The 19,717-nt window shown below is 43.0% G+C and overlaps 1 protein-coding gene across 1 annotated transcript in view; it reads right to left on the bottom strand.

Moving 5' to 3' along the window:
- The window catches only part of SGK3 (serum/glucocorticoid regulated kinase family member 3), a 59,751-nt gene extending 45,622 nt beyond the window's left edge, over positions 1 to 14,129 (bottom strand). The window contains exon 1 of the mRNA XM_071554415.1: positions 13,902 to 14,129. The gene's annotated coding sequence lies outside the window, so the exon portion shown is untranslated. The remainder of the gene's footprint in view (positions 1 to 13,901) is intronic.
- Positions 14,130 to 19,717: the final 5,588 nt, after the last annotated feature.

Here is a 19,717-nt window from a genome sequence, read left to right on the forward strand (position 1 = left end):
AAGTTGGGAGGGATCACAGCTAGGATAGCTGACCTGAACTGGCCACAGGGATATTCCATACACAGAACAATGTGCTCAGCACATAAACTGGGGGAGTTGGCCAGGAGAGGCTGATTGCTGCTCAGGGATGGGCTGGGCTGGGCATCAGTCAGCGGATGGTCAGCCATTTCTTTTTCTTGGGTTTTATTCATCTCTTTCAATTTTCTCCTTTTTCATTATTATTATTATTGTTTTTGCTTATTATTATTATATTTTACTTAATTTAAATTCTTAAACTGCTATTATCTTAACCCATGGGTTTTACCTTCCCTTGATTCTTTTCCCCATCCCACCAGGGCAGGGAAAAAGACATTTTGGACATTTCATATAAATGTAAATTAGAAAGCATTAATATGCCTACCATGGTGAACAGGTATAGAGTCAAACTATAACTGTGGATGCTAGATTTGTGGGAGTATGAAAGCAGGGATTTAGTGGGATTAGTTACTTAATTTATATGGGACTATATGAAGTTTTGTTTTATTGCATGTCCAAGAAAATTGAGAGCAGAGACCATGACTTCCTATAGTGTCTGGAGGAGGAGATAGGAAGGCAGGCAGAACACAGACTTCTTTATAACTAAAATCAATCATTATTATTTTGATATTTTCTTTTGTAAGGAAAAAACTCCATGCAAACAAAACCCCCAAGCATATGTGGGGGAGGGAGGGGACAAATTTACTGTGACAGTAAGTAAATCAGATACTAACAAAAAGTTACTTCAGAGAATAATTTTCAGTGTCTACTGAACACATAAATTGTGGAATTTCTCTTATATTTTAATCAGATCCCTTTCTTTTCAAAGTATGGCAGCACATGCCACAGCTTTAATTCAGAGGAAGTGCTGCACTGACTGACTTCCTGCAGCAGGGTAGGAGCACATTTTCAGCCTTTTTTACTCACTATGGATTTAAAGAAAGTCAGTGGTAAGCCTTTAGCACCACTGGTATCACCAAGGATGAATGTGCAAAGGTTCAGTTCACTCTCAGGAGTGGAACATAGTGCAGCATTCCCCTTTCAAAACAGCAAGGGGAGGCATTTACAGTTAATTGCCAAGGTCACTCACATCACAGAGCTGTTGGTTCTGATGAAGGGATTCCATGAAAATGTTTTACATTCACTGTTGTAACAAGCAATGGAAATAAATCCATGTTTGGAAGAGTCTGGATCCAGCATCTGACCTTTGTACAGTATCAACAACTCATAAAACAAAATCGGGACCATACACAGATGAGCTGAGGCTACAGACTAGAAATGGAGACTAGACGATCTTTAAGGTCCCTTCCAACCCAAACTATTCTGTGATTCTGTAAACCTGAAAGGATGCCCTCCTTTATGTTTGAAGTTGACATTTCCCACTATGGCAGATCCACCGGCACTGTGCAAAGTGACAGACAAACATGCACAGTGACAGTCAGTAAAGTCTAATCAGTTTAAATAATGACAAAGTCATTAAAAATCATCCAGCAGCACCAGGGCTAGTTGTTTGATACCATAAATCTATACATCAAACAGCTAGCAACTTGGAAATAAAACAGAGGAGCCTGAAGTGGGAATCCAACCACATGTGGTATCTTGATAGCCACATGGTATAAGAAGCAAAGGCTTGTGAATTGACATGAAGCTTTATTGTTGTTTAGACTCAAAGTTATTTTATTTCAAAATGAGCAATTTTTTAAAATCAAAAATGGAGAAAATACAGAAGGCAGCAGATCCTTTAGATTTGTTTTTAGAGAAATGAAGAGCAACCAGTTCAGAGGAAAAGTTGACTAAACTACATTAAGTGGGAGGAGAGGGAGCCCAACAAGGTAGCAGAGAGAAATGTGAACACAGTCAGGTGGAGCAGAGACCTCACAAGAGACACTCCTAAGCAGGGAAACAAGAATACAGCAGTACTTTCTCCACAAAACCATACAACAGGATAATCTGTGCTTGTGTCCTGTAAAAATAAACAGCAGAAGTATATATATATATATATATATATATATATGCCCAAACTTCGCGAATGAAGATTTGGGCAGGGCTCTCCCCACATGGGTGTGCCCTTCGAGCCTGCGCAGTGGATTTTTTAGGTGAGGCACAGCGTGTGCAGAACTGGCCCCACCATTTCAGTCCTGAGGTCCATTTGCCACGGCCGAGCGAGCTTGGACAGTAACAGTGAAGTCCTCGGGACTGTCACAGCACCCGGTACTAACCGGGGCTGACCCTGCTGAGCATCTGAGATCTGACGGGATGGGATGGCAGGGAAGCACTGAACTGCCAGGGGACGGTCCCCAATGAGACTCGAACTCACGACCTTGGGATTCAGAGTCCGGAGTGCTCTCCATTACACCATGGGACTGCCCCTCACAGCAGAAGTAGTACAAGATTTATTTGTCAAGACAGACACATAATGTGAAAACATGTCCAAATTGCTAGCAATAAGAACTACATAGTTATGAGAATAGGCATGGTTAAGTTAGAATTATACTGGGAAAAAAAACAGGTTAGCAACAAAAAGAAATCCTTATTAACAATATTTTATAGCTTAAGAGCAAGAAAAACCTTGCTGTTCTAGACAACACAGAGTGAAGCTGATGAGAGATGACATCCAGAAGGCTATCATGTTTAGGACATCAGTTTTCACCAAAAGGAGCAAATGCAAACAGTTATTAGCATAAATAATATCAATGGCAGGTAAGACTTCAAGGGGAAAGGGAGAGAGAGAATGTGAATGGAAGTGTGTGCATATGTGGAAAAAAAACAGGTAAAACAAACCAAAGCAACACAAAACAACAGGTAAGGGTATTAAAGACTCAGTGAGTCAGTTTAGCTTCAGATTCCTGGGGAAAACAATCCCAAATGGATCAATTAGCAGCACCTGTAAGATTATCTTATGTAGTAGCCAAAAGAGATTTGTTAGATCACATTGCTAACTTCCTCTGACAGCCTTCCAGATAAACAAGGAGAGAAACCACAAATGTCACATCTTCCCTTTAGAAAGTCTTTGAAACCACCTCGAGATATTTTAACAACCAGGCTACAGATGTAGGAAGAATAAATATTAGTTCTGGATGTGAGGAACAAAGGTTAGGATGGAGCAGTGATCTGGAAGGATGCACTGAAATGTAGCAGGTTATGTACAAGATACTGCCCACAGGCAGGCAACACCTAATACAGAAAGACAGGATAGGAAACAACAAGGCCTCAGACTACAGCAGGTCACAGGAGACAAATGTCATGCTGTTCTAAGAAAGACAAACATCACCATGAGATATAAAACAAAAGTGTTGGGAGTGGAAAGCCTGTCCATAATCTGCAAATTTAAAAAAAAAATCCCTCTACTTCACTCTATTTGTGTCTGAATGTTGTCCTAGTTCAGCTGGAGGGACCAGCTAACCCTGTGTGGTGGTGATCAAACCTGTGTATTCCACCCCCTCTATTCATTCCCCAAGGACAATGGGCCATTAGCAGCAGCTGCCCAGGGAGCCATTATCACTTCACACCCAGCCTGAGGGGGGCGGAGCTGCTAATGGGCCATCAACAGCTCAACAACCCCTGGCTCCCAGAGTTAATCACCCATTGTGTGAGTCCCCGCCCAGGGGGAGGGACTGAGTGCTCCCTGAGGGTACATAAGTGGTGGGTAAGAAGACCTCAGGCCTTCTCGTCGGATCCAGAGCAGCAGCAGGACCTCGACAGCAGGAGATCACCGCTCTCGCCCAGACCACAGCCCTCGCCTGCACCAACAGGTTTTTTCTTTTCCTTTTGCTCTGGACTTGGGGGAGCAACAGGGGTCTCAGCACAAGGGCAAACAAACCCCCTTGGGTTTGTGCCCCAGGACACTGGGTTATACTGCTGGGGTATTGTGAGTTGAAAGCAATTTCCCTTGTGTATCAGTGTTGTTATTGTAATATTATTATTAAATTTTAGGTCTGACTTATAATCTCTCTCGTGGTGAGTTCATTTCCCCTGCTGGTTCACCTTCAAACCAGCACAATGTCCATGAAAGAAGTGGGCCTACCTGAGAGGGTCTAGGGAACAGAAATGAGAATGCAAACTAATCTAGAAAATGAGATGTAGGGGGAAGTGGGCTGGACAAACTAGTTATTAGTAGAGGGAGGGGGGTAGGGGGGAATCCACTTAAGAGATAGCTGTTACATTGGAAGATTGCTTTGAAGAGAAGGGAATTGTCTCTTAGGTCAGCTATGGATATGACAAGTCCTAATGAGCTTAAAATGAGCATAGAAAAGGTTCAGGTTAAACAATGGAGGAAGGGAGACAACACTGAAAAAATACTTGAAGGGTGGTGAAGCACTGGAAAATATTTCACCGGGAAAGAACTTTAAAAACAGCTTCATAAAAGACAGGTTGCATCTCTGGGGCAGAGACCTTGAGACTGAGACCTTACAGCTGGGAGCAATGTTTTAGGAAAGCAATGGTGGCAAACCAGAAGTAAGAGGAAGGAAAAGTGGTTTGAAAGCATGGAGAGGAGAAGCATCGAGGGATGTCAAGTGCCAGAGAGGAAACTCAGAAAAAGATGAAAAATGAGGCTGCCATTTGCAGGGAGAGTCATTTCAGAGGTGTGCTATGCTTTCATGAGAAACAACTAATGAGGCTGCATCTGAAGTCAAGAGAAAAAGCAGGCTCCAGCTGCTTGAATCTGCCCTTGCTGTAATTATTTTCCAGTATCTGCCTTAGCAAGTAATGCAGTGCAAGAAAAGCATAGCCACAGAGAGAAAAACAGTTGGTGCTGAAGATGCTGCACTCACATGACCTGTGTTGGCACGGCAGGATGAGTATGTTTTGCTCCAACCCATCTCCAGTGTGGTCCTGTGGGCAGGACACCCACTCGTGATCAGTAGGTGCTAAAAGCACTCCTGAAGAACATCTTCCAGTCTTACTTCATCTGAAGGGAATCCAGCTTATGTTCCCTAAGATCATCCAGCAAAGGGAACAGGGAGGGATGTACTCCAAAAGCAGGCTCCCAAAATGAACTAATACAGTAACAGAGACTTGCCCTAAGTCAAACCAGAGGAATCCAGGGACCAGCAGTGGCCTCCATATGGCAGAGATGAAGCCAGAACATGTCAGCTGTTGCAGACCAGAACAACATTGCTTTCCTCAGCTGTTAGATTGATCTAAATGCTTTGCAGCAGCAAGCATGACTGGAGTGCCAGCATGAAGTGTCTAGGCACCAGGCACTGACTGGTTCAAGACAACATATTGACCACTTTAAATGACATCTGATGTGGCATATGGAAATCTTTGGTAATCTGTAAATAAACTGTAACAAACCATCACACTATTTTAATATTTCAACTGCTTTTGCTTTAAAATAACCTTGTTAATAACCTATCTTATTTTTCTTTCTTTTCCTTAAATGAGGACCTATGTCTGGAGACTTTCTGACTCCTAAATTAAAACAGCAGAACTAAACCAAAGGGCCAAGCAAGCAAGCCATCAATCTTTTCCAGTGGCCGAGTAATAGAGCAGTAACCAAGACAAAGAATGTTCTGGTTTCTCCTTGCCAGTTCCTAATATCAACATATTTTCATTCCATCAACTTTCTTTTCCTAAAGAAGTGTCAGATTGTGCACATGTCTCTGTGTGTGCCTGTTTAGATTCTGAGCTGCAAGGCCATCCTCTGTTCTTTATGCTCTGTAGCTTCTGAAATATTCATCCCCTTCAGATTCCTTGTCAAGGGCTGTTTTGTTTCTTAATCTGTGCACATCACGGATCCAACATGGTTCCCTGAATAATTATCTGGGATTTGACTGAGCGGCTGACGATAAAATTTCTTTCAGGTCACTTCAAGTGATGCTCCTATGTAAAACAGGAAAGTGATTTTTGCACACACTGACAAGTTCGCGGTTTCATTTCTGAGTATAAAACCCCATAAGTGTTACAAGAGTTCTCCTTCTACCTCTAGTTCAATTCTTTATAAGTAAACACACATTATAGTGTAAAAAAACCCACAAACAACTCCAACTAGTATCAACAAATACAATTAAAATGTTTGTACAGAAATTTGATATACCTTTTAATACATGTGAGAAGCTACACAACTCTGGGTTTATTCCCACATAATTAAACAATGGGAAAAATGGCTGAGGGCACCAAACATAAGAGTATCTTAACTGAGGATCTGAGCCAGCTCGTGTTGCAGAGCTGTGTTTGTGAGAAAGGCATTATTTACACATTCTGGTGAAGTACTCCACAAGTTTAACATTTTCAGGCAGTTTATGAATTTCTAATGTCAATTCACACAAAATGTTCTTAAACACCCAGATGCTATGACCAAAACCAAATGATCATAAATTTGAAGTTCATCTGAATGGATGAGGTCAAGTCAAGCTTCTAGTCTAAATTTACATTGCCTTGGATGTGCAAATTAATATCTCAAAGCAGCAAAATTTACTTTTAATTGGCTTGGACCATAGATGAACTCTTCCCTTTTCACTCTGCCTTCTGATTTTAATTGGGTATAAAACTACTGTAAATATTTCCTTCTTTCTCACACCTTCTTCCCAAGGTTTTCTATAAACAAGTGAGGTATTGTTTAGCTGCTATGCTCTAGACCCCACACACCCCAAAGCAAAATGGAAAAGTTCCTGTTCAGATCACTACACAGCAGGTTTTTATACATATCTTTAATTGGATGCCACTGAAAAATTTGTCTACCTCTGAACAAATTGATCAGTGCAACTTCTAGTGTCTTTTTAGCTTTGCCTCTCATCATCTGTGTAAGGAGAGAAAAGTAGGCTTGGAAACTCCAGCAAATGAACCTAAACAGATTTGCTCAGCGGTCTCCAAGTCTCTGGTCAACAGCTCTGTGCTGTTCAAAGCCCAAGGACAAATGCATCACTGTTCTCTCATTTAAATGTAGAATAATTCTAGGATTCATGGCAATGCCAGCTTAAACTTAGCTCTAAAGAAACCCTTTGTTTTCAAATAAATCAGTGCCTGGTTTTAGATAATTCTATAAAGAATCCTATTCATCCACAACATAACATATTAGTTAACATGAAAGGAGCACCAAAGAGGCAGCCAACCTTCAAAAAATTCTGAAGAAAAGTGAAGTTAAACTCATCTATCTGGCATATGCCTTTAGAGTTACACATGATGTGTGTGGACACCTACACTAGATGTAAAACCTCACTGGAAACAGCACAGTTCAATCTTGATACCAACACTTTACACCAAGACAGTTGAAAATTTTGGAGCACAGTGGCCCTGCTCTCTCACTAGAGCAATGTAATTGCTCAGGTCTTCTGCTACGGCTGCAAATATGACATTTTCAAGGGACACAACCAAGGGACAGTTTTGTGGTTCCCTGACAGGGAAACCCCACATGCTTTCTACCAGGGGTCTGAAAACAGAAGGATGGCAAGAAAGACTTGTTAGTCTCAACAATTCCAAAGACACCAGATATTCTCTTACCAAGGGCTGATTTAGGAGGGTGAAATTTATATGCTTTAATATGAAAATGCTGCTTAACCATTTCCATGCTAGTCTGAAAAATCCAGGACCCCTTTTAAAGAGCAATTGATAAAGATAAGTTAGTTATTTACAAAAAATTTATTGTGAGTACTAGAAGATTAAATTAACACCATTATGTTCATTACTCAAATGAAACACTTAAATGAAAAAGTATTTGAAAAAAAATAAAATAATCAGACAGCAAATTGGATTCTAGGCTGTCAGCATCTACTGTGACTCCAGATAACCCCCTTCTGTTTCACTTCTTACCTCTCATAAAACTTTGCTATATACTCTTCATTGCTATATGCTTTTTTTACTTACCTTTTATGACAACATAGCTTTTTTTTTCCCCTTTCCCTCCCTTGACATATTCAAGATGTACCACTACTATGGCAGCAAAGAAGCAGAAGTCTTCAAGTTTTTTGATGCATTTGTCTTCAAGGCATTTGACAGTTGGGGTATTTTTGTCAGGTAGCTTTTATTTCTGAACTGTCCTAAGTTGTCTCTGGTTTGTAATTCTTGGTAGCATTCCAAACCTGTAGACTTAATGCACTTTGCTTTTGCAAAGTATGGTTAAGTCCCATCCAAAGGGAGTACAAGAGCTATTTTTTTTCTTTAATTACCTCCTGTCCTTGTTCTATGTTCTTTCCAGCATTAAAGCAAAACACATACCATAAAGTAGACATTTCACTGTGTTTGAGTAAAAGCATTCATTTTCTGAATGGTCAGTCCTTACTTATTTACTAAACTTAGTATGAAACATATTTTAGGGCTTGATAGTGATCCCAGTTCATAAATATCTAACACTAAGATGCTAAACAGGAAAAAAAGTCTAAACCTAAATTATTGCAATATAAATACACAGTCGTTCAGAGTCCTGCAGATTGAGAACACTTCCACATAGATACATCTATCCAACAGTCCTGCTCTAAAGCAGAAACTACACAGAGCATGGAAGAGGCCAGAAGACAGACAGCCACAGGCTGCAGCACATGCTATAGGAGATGAGTTGGAGGCAACTGGACTCAGCCCTGAGAAGAAGAAGCTTGAGGGGCACATTAACAGCAGCCTCCCAGGGTCTGAAAGAAGGTTACCAAGACAGACACAGACTCTCTGCTACACTGCATTGCAAGAGAAGGGAAAATCCCACCAGGACAACTAACCACAAGGGCAGGTTGCACAGCAGGGCTGTGGAGCCTCTGTCTTTGTGAGGCTTTCAAAACTGAGCCAGACAAAGCCATGAGCAGCTCTGCCTGGACTCAGGGCTGACACTCTTTCAAAGAGGAGGTTGGACTCGTCACCTCCCAAGGTTCCTTCTAACTGGAATAACAGCATGATTAAAGATGTTTAGCCCTAAGCAGCACTTACCCTTTCAGCTTATTCTCCTAGCTGAATCCAGAAATTTCACTGTAATGCACTTTTTTATGCCACATGACAGGAAAACAATCCTCACAAGTCCCCAAACACTCACATTTTCTCAATAAAATATCAATTTGAGCACAGATTAATGATGTAAAGGCCTGAAATAGCCATCAAGAGTTTCTGAAAAATAGAACTATTTTTCCAACTGCTGCCTTGCTTTAACTGCAAAGAGAAAAGTTTCAGGAGTTCTCATAAAATTGGAACACAGTTTGTATATATTTAGGTACCGAATTTTGCATCCTACATTATATTGATAAATACAAATACCTGGGAATTACTTTAGTTCCACAGATGTTCAATAAACACTGAAATATGAGGTATAACTCTGTGGCACACTGCGAATTTATTCTGATGCACCTGCTACAGTAGCAATACTGGGTCCAGAATCAGAGGCAAAGCTTTCCTTTTTCTGATGCCTGTACCAAAATCTTTTGCAATTAACCATACAGTCAAGATACTTTAAATAGTTCTGTTTCCTCAGTTATCTCACAATAGTAAACAAGAGACAGAGAAGTCCCATTGAAGGAAAATTGATTGCAAGAACTGGAAGAGATGGCAGCAGCAAAGCAGCAGGTTGGTGCTTTATAAGCTGATGGAAACACATCAGTTCTGCTCCTCAGCAGAAATGAAGGCTTAGAAGCCACTACCCTTTTGGTTTACTCCAAGCGAAACATAACGGTCTGTAAAGTTATGCAACTTCTTCACTGGCAGCATTTTGCAATAGTATTTGGCAAGGCACTTAGCACTAGCACTTGCCAGTTGCCCTCACAGTTTCAAACAAGACTGCCAAGAAATAAGACGCTACATCTCTTGGAATAAAGGAGCTTTGAAATAAATTTAGACATCAGTCTTGCTTATCCAAACTCCCCCTTCAACCAGGTGCTTTCCTGCCCTAAAACAAAGAAAGACTGTAGTTGCAAAGCAAAGCATTTCAAATATGAGGGCATTAGGAAGTTCCCTCCTCATAAGATGTTGTTTGCAGGATGTCTGAGAAACCCCAGCGAAAAGATCCCATGAAGATACAACCTTACTTCCTCCTTGCTAAAGGTTAGGGAGGAAGACTCAGCACAGAACTGAGTGAGGAAACTGAGTTAAGGTCAGGTCACCACACGCAAATCTGTGGATCACTTAAACAACACCTAAAAACCTACATAATACAAAACTGGCAAGTTGACATCTGTCGCCATACAGGTACACTATGCAAGAGAGGAGGGCCAGGAAGGATATTCCTGCAATGGAAATAGGGCTTTCTCATATGAAACACTGGATACTTTCTCCACTTCAGCTTGAGGGCTTAAACTTGTAAACTGGGACTACAAAATCTGCCACCCTCCACTGCAGACCTCTGAGCCCATTCTTCTCCCAGGCCCTAGAGCAATTAGCCAAGTGTTGATCCTCTCTTGAAACATAGAGGATGTCACAGAAATGCTCACCTCTGATAGCAGTTTCATCATCAGCAACCAACCACTAGACCCCAGCCCTCCTCCCAGTGGAATGCACAAACTTCTGCAACAGAATCAGTCAGGTTCTGGTGCTCCGTCATGTCAGCCTCAGGCAACTTGCTGCATCTTCCACAAGATGACCCAGGTTGAACATAAGGAAAGAAACATCCCTTCCCACTTGCTTCCTTCAGCCTATTCAACAACTACAGAAGTGGGAGAACATGTGGGCTTGAACCCCTTGGGCACATGGATCAGGAGCCCAGATTGCAACTACCAAAATACAGCCTACTCTTTAGACAAGTTCCATCACCAGGATCTCTCAGGGAAAGGTGCATGAGTGCTGGTTGTTCTTCCTTAAAAAGGAAGCCTATGCAACTGCATTTCGAGACACAGCCAGTCCCATCAGGGTGTGTGTTTACAAGGTGCTTGCCAGGTGCCCTAGTTTCCTCATCTCCTAAGGGCTTTGATGCTCAGCTGCAGCAGCTCTAGATAAGGCGCTTAAAAACTTTGCTTAAAGAGGGAGATCCAATACCACTAAGACACTTCCAGAGTGAGGCGGACACAGTGTTAAGTGTTTGGAAGACTTGGGGGAATAAATTCTTTTGAGAACTAGGAATACAAGCAGAAATGTAAATAACACATTTTAAGATGTTCTTGCAGTATGCTGAGCCCTTCAGTTCCACTTTGGGAAAGCGTAAGTGTTTGTTCTGCAGGATATTCTAGCATATGGATACTACTTAAACTAGAACAAAGTGAATCCTTCAAAATGAACACTTATAGCACTAGATTCAAATAAAAATGACATATTGCTTTACTACATCTCAGTCTATATAAATACATACATTATTTATGCTAGTTTCTAGTTCCTTGGTCTAGAGAAAAAAAAATCATAGCAGAATAAGCCTTCAGTGACTTAGGGATGTCCAAAAACAAAGTCACAAAACAAACCAACAGTGCCTTTCCTTTTGGGAAGTGCACACTCCTTTGAAATAACATTTTTCTAAATGACAAATTAGACAACCAAAACAAAAAGTTCATTTGCAACTGCAAGTATGTGTAATCTGAGCTCTACTTCCACACAGAAATGAAGGGCATTTGTGTATAAAAGAGTTTGTAGCTGTGTGACAAAAAACACCCAGTATTTGTATGGAAATTATAAAACTGAAACCATCTGGAAAATTATCTGAGATATAGGCAGGATAACCCAGGAGAGAACTGATGTGTGGATGTGGCTGAAGAATCACAGTTTATTAGAAGCTTATCCCGTATGGATGGGATGGAAAATAAGATTTGACATACCCTCTTAGAGAGTGATGATTAACATGAACTTGCAATTAGCATGCATGGCATTATAGATTGACAGATGATTTCCATGATAAACCCTAGATCCCAGGAGAGACAAGAGATGCTTTGCATCTATTTTTATTTGCTAATACCTAGGACATTTTATTTAATATACTTTACTTTTGGCCCTCAGCATACCCTATTGAAATATCTTGTTGCTGGGTCAGGTCAGCTTTGGAGGCTTACAGCTATTCCAGCTAGGTAGGCTGAAGCAATTCTGCATATTAAAAATCAGCAATCACTATTTTAAACACATGCCATTACAGTCAAATTATCCACCTACTAGTGGGTTGACTTTAAACAAGTCAAAAAATGAAGAGAGTAGTAATTTTAAAGTGCCCACATCTTAAAACTTCAACTACAAGCTCCCTGCAATGCATTCTTTTATAAGCAGAGTGGGCCAAGAACTGCCCAACTAATGTCCCCCCCTCGCAGGTCTTTTGAAGACTTCTGTTCAATGAGACTTGAACATCCAGCTTTGTCAGGCTTCCTAGAAAGATACCTGTCCCTAGAGAATGAGAACGCAGATAGCAATAGTAAACAGCAACAACTCCTGAGTTGCTGATTATCAGAATGAAGATCTGCTCAGAACAGTATAACCAATGAATTGCAAGTCTTGCAGCACTCTGGATGCAGCCCATGTATACACCAGTTCAAATAACTCTCCTTCCCTCAGGAAATGTTTAATCCTCTTTTAAGATTACAATAGGTCTTGAATTTATTAAATTAGCATGAAAGAAATTAAATGAAAGGGCTGCCAACACCTATTTTGAGTGTCCAGTATAAATGTAAATTCTATTTCAATGCTCAGGGCATGTAACAAAGGGACTGTGGCACTTACTAGAGAAAAAGAGAAATCACTAACTGATTTTGCTGCCAACTAGTGCATATTCCTGCTCTTCATACACTCTCAAAAATTAGGGGAAAGAGCCTGGCAGAATTCAGATCAAAAAAGAGCTTTGCAGGAGCACGTAAGTGTTGGCAAGGGGAAGCCAAAGAGCTCTGACCAATGCTCACGAAAGCACTGAACCAAAGACATCCTGCAAATACCAAGTCATGCAGGTGAATGTTATGGGATACTCTTTCAAGCTCAACCAGTTCTCCCCGTAATGCAAATCCTTCAAGTCTGGGTCAGAATTTTACCTTCCTGTAAAAGATCTGTGCAGGCAGTACCAATACTTTGCAACTCCTGTTCAGGAAGAGAACATATTTTAATTCTCTCTCTGCCTCCAACCTTCTCTCATACTGAAAGTGTTTCAAGAGTTAAAGAGGCAATTCCAGCCCTTGCCTGTCTGGCACAGAGAGCACTAGAAAGAGGAACCTCAGTGCACTGCGATCACTGCTTATGCTCTGCAAGGCACAAAGCGAAGCGAGACAGCATGTTTTCATCCTACGGGGCACAGGACAAGGGCTGTCAGAAAAAGGGCTCCTTCACCTGCTCTAAATGTAACTGCCAAGCCAACCTTCACGTCTAAAATGTCTGAAGCATAACTGTCTTTGTGGAATTAAGTAGTGGAACTGAAATGAAGTTTGGTGGTGCCTGTGGTTGCAATCCAGAAATCAAGCCCTCCCACACACCCAGCCAGCCGTGCAAAATAAAGCATAATAAGTAAAACTACACATACATGCAGTAATCCATAAAAACATTAGGGCAAGAGTAGTCGCAGGAGCAAGTCACACTGCTGGAGAAGGGTGGGAATAAAAAAAAAGTAAAAAGAGGAGAGCAGAACGTAAACCGCTAAATGACTTTGCAACTTCTTTGGAAATATAACATCTAAAATTATACCGGCTGGGAAGAGGCGGGGGGAGGAGAAGGGGGGAAAAAAGCAGAAGTTTCTCCGTGTTTGTTTGTTTATTCGTCTGTGAGCACTTTGCCCCGTGTCCGTAAATGGATCCCTGCCCCTGGAACCGCACGCCCACGCGGAGCAGCGCCTTCCTCCGGGAGCACTTTCAGTTCCCCCGTCCCTCTCTCTGCCGGAGCCCGCCCGCGGGGGCCACACCGAACACACTCCACGGGAACGCCGGAGGTGCCGGCAGAGCACGCAGGCATTTTCAGGCTGCAATAAAAGGGAAACAAAACGTCCCCGTGTCCCGTTTCCCCGCGTCCGCCCAACCTCCGCGGCTCCGGACGGCTCCTCCCTCCCACGCCTGTCGGAGGGGGCACGGATCCCTGGCAGGCCGGACCCCGCGTACCTGCCTCCTCCCGTCCCTCCGCTGCCTGGGGCGGGCCGGGAGTGTCCGTCCGTCCGTCCGTCCGTCCGTGCGCCCGGCCGCCCGAGTTGCCGCTCCCTCCTCCCTGCCGCGTCAGCCGCGCTCCTCCCGCCGCGGGAGTGGTGGGTGTGCGGGGCTCCCGCCGCGGGGCTGCCGCCACCCCGGGGCGACCGCCGCTCCCCCCGCCGGCGCAGGCGGGGCCGCTGTCGCTGTCGTTTGTCGGTGTCGCTGTCGCAGCCGCCGCGCCGCCCCCGCCGCCGGCCCGCCCCGACCAGCGCCCCCCGGCCGCGCCCGGCGCGGGGTCAGGCGGGGACGCGCAGCCCGCCCCGCTCCCGCCCGGGGCCCCGCGGCTGCAGCTCCCCGAGGGACCGCTGAGCCCGCGTCTGCCGGCTAGCGCGGGGATGGGGATCCAGGCACGGATTAGCGCGATCCTCCCGCTAATCCAGAGCGATGCGGTCCTCCCCACATCCAGCGCCCAGCGGCCGCACTGGCCGCGCCGCGGGAGCGGGTTCCGAACGCTGGAGATGCTGTGAGGCCGCGGGCAGAGACTGTGCCTCATCAGGGCATACACGGAGCCTGCACAGCACCGGGCCACTCCGTCCTGTCAGACCTGTGACTGCCGGGCACTGAAAGCGAGGATGGCTTTTTGATGCCAATATTTCATCCCTCTGGGCAGCAAAAGTAGATTAATAGGACTGGATGGAGGAAAGAGACATCGCAGACATCAGCTAGGGTGCAGAAGCATCCTCCTCCCTCTACCTTCTAGGCATTATTTTACCTTTTTTCTTCAATAATCACTTTCAGTGTTCATTTCTCACAGCAGGATGTGGTAAAAATAGAGTTATGAGTTTGTCTGAAGAGACATTGGCTGTCTCTTTTTTGGCTGCTTCTTCCGTGCTTCCTGACACACTTTTTCTCCACATAATACCACAGGGTGCAGCACAGCAAAACCCACCCCACCCTTAATTCCTACAATACTGCCTCAAAACACTCCTGTCTATCAGATTCATGGTTCTGGGTATGGTCAGCTGAGGTTCCCACGTGGCACACCTTAGGATGTGATACCAGCCTGGAGGCTTCACAAAATAAGGGGAGTTTCAGGAAGGCCTCAGAGACGGGATGTGAGACACAGGAGGTTACTCCAGGCACAATCAGGACACAGGTGAAATTTTCTGAGAGGCAATAAAAGGAAGAGGAGAGACTACTGAGTAAGGCAACAACTCTTGCATCCTGAGATGCTGGAAATGTAACAGAGACTGTAGTATGGGCAAAAATTAATCCCAGACAAAGAGCTTAATCTGATAGTCTGGTATAGTTAACTTCCTGTCATAGTGTGTCTTAAAAGAATGACCACTACATTACAATGTCCCTTCAGTACAGTTTGGATAGTTCCTTCATTCTCAGCTTTAAATTAAGCAAGGGAGTGAGATGAAAAACTACAGCTAAACACCACATCTTTGAGGAGAGATAGGAATAAGCAGCTCTTGCCAAGGTGGTGTGTTTTGATGCAAGCTTCCTCTTTCACTCTCTTCATTTAAGGATTTTGCTAATACATTTTTAGTGGGAATGCTGTTTTAAGCCATCATTATGCCCAGTCATTTGACTGCATCTCAAATTCACTTCTGGTCTTTGTCTTTTCTTTAGCCTACCACCACTCACTGAAATTGTACACTTGAACAGCTACAACAATTGCTATTATGTCAGACATTTCTCTTTCTGACAGCTTCTTTCAAACTGTGCTAATTGTCTAAAATATGAACTCAGAAAATTGCCAGATAATTTAGATAATTTAAAATAGAAAGCTGAAGTACATTTCAATGCCATGGGAACTACTGACCTGTCAGTCTCCCCTCTGTGCCTGGGAAGATCATAGAACAGATCTTCCTAGAAGCTATGCTAAGGCACATGTAGAACAGAGGGGTGATTTGAGACAGCCAGCATGGCTTTACCAAGGGTGAGTCCTGCCTAACTAACCTAGTGGCCTTCTGTGATGGAGAGACTACATCAGTGGAGAAGGGAAGGGCTACAGATGTCATTTATCTGCACTTTGTAGACCCTTTGACACAGTCCTCCACAACATCCTTCTCTCTAAATTGGAGAGTTGAATTTCATGGGTGAACTGTGCAGTGGATAAGAAATTGGTTGGATGACTGCATCCAGAGGATAATGGTCAATGGCTCAACATCTGAATGGAGATCAGTGACAAGTGGTGCTCCTCAGAGGTCCATATTGAGACCAGCACTGTTTAATGTTTTCATCAATGACATAGACAAAGGGATTGAGGGCACCCTCAGGAAGTTTGCAGATGACACCAAGCTGAGTGGTGCAGTTGACAGGTCTGAGGGAAGGGATACCATCCAGAGGGATCTGGACAAACTCAAGAAATGGGCCCATAGGAACCTTAATGAGGTTCAACAAGGCCAAGTGCAATGCACTATACCTGGGTTGGGGCAACCCTCAGTATCAACACAAGTTGAGGGATAAATGGTTGGAGAGCAGACCTGTGGAAAAGGAATTGGGGTACTGGTGAACAAAAAGCAGGATGGGACCCAGCAGTATGTTCTCACAGTCCAGAAAGCCAACCATATCCTGAGCTGCACCAAAAGCAGTGTGGCCAGCAGGCAGAGGGAGGTGACTCTGCCCCTCCACTCTGCTCTGGTGAGATCACACCTAGAGTGCTGTGTCCAGCTCTGGGGTCCTGAACACAAGAAAGATGTGGAACAAGTCTAGAGGAGGGCCACAAGGATGAACAGAGGGATGGAGCACCTCTTCTATGAAGACAGGTTGAGAGACTTGAGGTTGTTCAGCCTGGAGAAGAGAAGGCTTCGGGAAGACCTTATAGCAGCCTTCCAGTGCCTAAAGAGGCTACAGGAGAGCTGGAGAGGAACATTTTACAAGGACCTATAGCAACAGTACACAGGGTAGTGGCTCTAAACTGAAAGGGGGTAGATTCAGACTAGATATAAGGAAGAGTATTTTTATGATGAGAGTGGTGAAACACTGGAACAGGCTGCCCACAGGTGGTAAATTCTCCAGGCCTGGAAACATTCAGGGTCAAGATGGATGAGCCTCTGATACAGTTGAAGATGTCCTTGCTCAATGCAGGGGGGTTGGACTAGATGACCTTTAATGGTCTGTTCCAACACAAACTACTTTATGATTCTCTGATTGATTGTATGATCATTGTAACCTCCTGTTTCTTCTAAATGTAATTAACATTATGTATATGTGGGTGTCCTTGATCTGTCTTGCATGTATAATTATTTCAAATACAGTCACACAGAGAACTGTTTTCAGTTCAACTTCCAAAAGACAAATCTCCAGATAAATAAAATTATCCAGTTTGACCCATTCAGGAGATTCACCCCTGTTAAGCAGAAGTAATGCTAAAAAAATGATGAGAGATTCTTGCTATATTATTACTTGGGAGAAAGTGTTTGATTAATACAACTAAACATTTCCTGTAAGGCCTAGATTTTCAGGAAATAATCTTTCATCTTTCCACCTATTTCTGCATTGGATTAAACTAATAGAGCAAGACTGAATAATAGATGTAACCATTCCCTTTTTTCCTTTGTCTTCCAAAGAACCTGAATGATGAAAAAGTCTTGGAAGGTCTTTTTCCTGTATCATATCAGGACAAAATTAAAAACAGAGGAAAAATTTTGTTTTCCCCTCCATAAAAAAGGAAAAATCTGTTCAACTCCAAAGTAGTCTATAACCTGATGCATCATCACAATATACTTCTACTTCTTAAACACTGGATAAAGTGCCTACTTGTCACCAGGATTTCTACTACCAAAGGTCTAACCAGGTATTGTTGTATTGCTTATTCCTTACTTGAAATTAAAAATTGTAAAAAGCATCTATTTAAAGTGAAATCAACTCCAGATAGCTAACAATAATATGCAACTCTTTCTAGAGTTTTCCTGCCACTTAAAAGAACAAAGAGCTGGTAAGAAGGAATGTGAAAGGTCAGCTATAATTAGCAGCTTTTTATCAGCTGAGGAGTCTGAACCACTGGAAGTCTCTTCTAGTTCTTTTTGTGTGTGTGTAAAAACACAATAAATCTTTTTTTTACCTGATATAATCCATTTTTTTTCCTGCTTCACATGCTCTTTGGCACAAACTAGGCAGCTTGAGAAAGATATGGTCCTCTTGCAAGTGCTGACAACCTGGGGAAAAGCTTCCAGTTCAGACCACAATGTGTAGATGCAGCCCTGGCCCCTCCATGACATTGCCACGATGGTGGAGTCCCTGGGTGACTGTAAATGCACGCTCTCTTCAAGTTCATTTCTCTGCACCAGAGACTTCTGTTGCTACTCAGGCTATTGTCCTTCTGTACAGACGGAGGAGAAGACCTAAACATCAAAGATAATTTAACTGCCTCCCCTTCAATGCAAGCAAACTTCACCTATGGTAAAAGCCTCTTTAAAAAAGGGAACAAAGCAAAAAAGTCACTTGCCACTGTAGTCATCCTTTTCTTCCATCATAATTTCCCTGTAAGAATGACATGTTTTCTTCTTGCTCTGGTATTCTGCTGGGAGGACACGCTCAAAGTCCCTACTGCTACGTCATCCATACTAGGCAGCACTAAACTTAGAAAATCTATAAAAGGTCGGTCTCAGGCCTGCTGCTGAGCAAACAAAGCTAACAGATGTGCTCATTTGTTCCCTCATGTTTGCTCCATTTTTTGTTTTCTGTTCTTACGCATATCCTTGCAGACAGGTTGATTTGTTTAACTACACATGGGCAAATGTCTGAAGAGCACACCTAGAAGCACCAGCAACATAGAAAGAGAAAATGAGGAAAAAACCAGATGATGATGGCATACTGCTTTTAAAGGATAACAAAACTCCTGTCAATATCAGCAGTCTAGTGCGCAGTCTGAGGTCAGAGTCAACCCTTTGTGCAGTAACTCAGTATTTGTGGGGATGATGCATTCTCCATGTTATTATGAGAGACCAAAGAGCAGAAACATCTTTTGCCAGGCCACCATGACTTCTGCCTTTTTGATATACCTTCTTTTATTCTCTTTGTTGCTTTGTCCATTTGCATGTCTCCACCTTTCTTCCCTTTTCACTTCTTTACCTGCAGCAACTCTGACTTCATGCATCTTACTTTAGCCTCCTCCCACATAAAGAAGCCACGTAATAGTGTGGGCTGAACTTCAGAGGGGGAAATTGCAAAGACAAATGGTCATTATCTGATGTAGATTCATAGAAAGCTTTTTAGGACTATAGGCTATAAGCCAAAGTAGGGATAAAAGAAATAGAGGGAAACTGAGGACAAGTGGAACAAATGAAGTTAAGAAAGTTTTAAAGCAGAGAGCAGAAGGTTATATAAGATGATCTTTCACCTAGGATTGTCTGTTCAGCAGACCTGACAGTACATGCTCAGGCTAGTTAGATCCTCCACAACCACATGCTAACAAGGAAATAGATCAATGATTACGTAGCATGAGAAAGGCTTGTTGTGACATGGCATTCATCTGCCACTGAATCCCTGTTCATGAGGAGGTTTCTGCCTTCAGGCACACAAATTCCCATTTTTTCAGAGCAAGTTCCAGAAGGAATGATAAAGTTCCTCTTCAGGGGGCTAGCAGCATGGAGAAGGGACTGAGGGGAGACCTCATCACAGCCTACAACTTACTTGTGAGAGGAAAACGAGGGGCAGACACAGATGTCATCTCTGTGATGACCAATGACAGGACCTCAGGGAATGGCCTGAAGTTGTGTCAGGGAAGGTTTTGACTAGATATTAGAAAAACATTCTTTCACCCAGAGGATGGCTGGGCA

The sequence above is a fragment of the Pithys albifrons genome, chromosome 4, assembly GCF_047495875.1.
Source record: "Pithys albifrons albifrons isolate INPA30051 chromosome 4, PitAlb_v1, whole genome shotgun sequence".
In the NCBI taxonomy this organism is placed as follows: domain Eukaryota; kingdom Metazoa; phylum Chordata; class Aves; order Passeriformes; family Thamnophilidae; genus Pithys; species Pithys albifrons.